The sequence below is a fragment of the Cynocephalus volans genome, chromosome 18, assembly GCF_027409185.1.
Source record: "Cynocephalus volans isolate mCynVol1 chromosome 18, mCynVol1.pri, whole genome shotgun sequence".
Taxonomy (NCBI): Eukaryota; Metazoa; Chordata; class Mammalia; order Dermoptera; family Cynocephalidae; genus Cynocephalus; species Cynocephalus volans.
Genome location: NC_084477.1, coordinates 10,153,105 through 10,154,387, shown reverse-complemented (window position 1 = coordinate 10,154,387; position 1,283 = coordinate 10,153,105).

Here is a 1,283-nt window from a genome sequence, read left to right as displayed (position 1 = left end):
ACACTATGTTTATTACATTCCCCTATGTTTAAGATACTGAGAACAATTTAATTTTGAATACAAAAGTTTACTGAATTTGCTACTGTTCCATTATAGACAATTAATGAGACTATATCAACTTCACTAGAATTTATAGCTAGAGCTGCCTTATGCACATTCATTAAATTAAAAGAGAGAAACTATTTTAAACTAACCCCTTAAAGTTGTTTTTAGTAGTACTCCTCTACAGGCAGTTTTGTAAAAATAAAGGATATACAAAATACAATATAAACTGCATGAGCTAAATAGTAGCAAAAACACTGTTGATCTAAAAAAGTCAAAAACATATAAAAATATTAGCCTGAAATGGCAAATTTTCAAATACCAATCTGTGTAAAAATGTTTAAATAATGACGTTACTCCAAAAATATATATTTATTCTATTTTTTCTATTTGCAAGTTTATGAAGGCAAACAAATACCTGCAATTGAGGTAGCAAAGCCAATTCACAAACTTTGGATTAAGAAAATACCCTTTCTATCATCTAACAGTATCTGCTATACAATATTAAATGAATTGCAATTGTTCCAAAAATTTTAATTCACATGTTTTACTTTACAAAACTTCATTTAAAATACTGAGAATGTTTTTGTTAAAAAGATAGTCAAGGGCTGGCCGGTTAGCTCAGCTGGTTGGAGCACGGTTTTCTAACCACAAAGTCAAGGGTTCAGATCCCTCAACCAGCCAGCTGCCAAAAAGAACATAGTCCTGACAATTATCTCACACTCAAAATACTGTACAGAAAAATCTGAAGTCACCATATATCACATGAAAGTAAGCTATATATTTACATTTTCAAACCAAGTTTCTGAAGCTGAAGTTAAACTAACTGCTACTAACAGTCTCCCTTGAACAGTGTCTGCTAATAGTCTTCCATGACTCTTCACATGTGGCTTTCACATAGGACCGGCTTTTACTTTCAAAGCACATAACTAGTAAGTGATTTAAAGACAAATAAATGAGCATTCTATTCTCTTAATGCAATAAAACATAAAAGCATTTTAAATCTAAGTGTTTTCACTTGAGAAAAACCAACTGGTAAAGGAAAAAAATCAAAATTTGAAAAGTAACCAAAAACCATAAACATCAATAGTATTCTTTTTGGTGCATTTATAAGACTGTTTTCTGTCTTCAGATTTTTTAAGGTTTAAAAATTTCCTATTAAAATGTAAATTCTAACATCTTTATTTGCATTTTTCCTTATGTGAATTGTTATAATTTAATAAAAATAAATGACTATATTA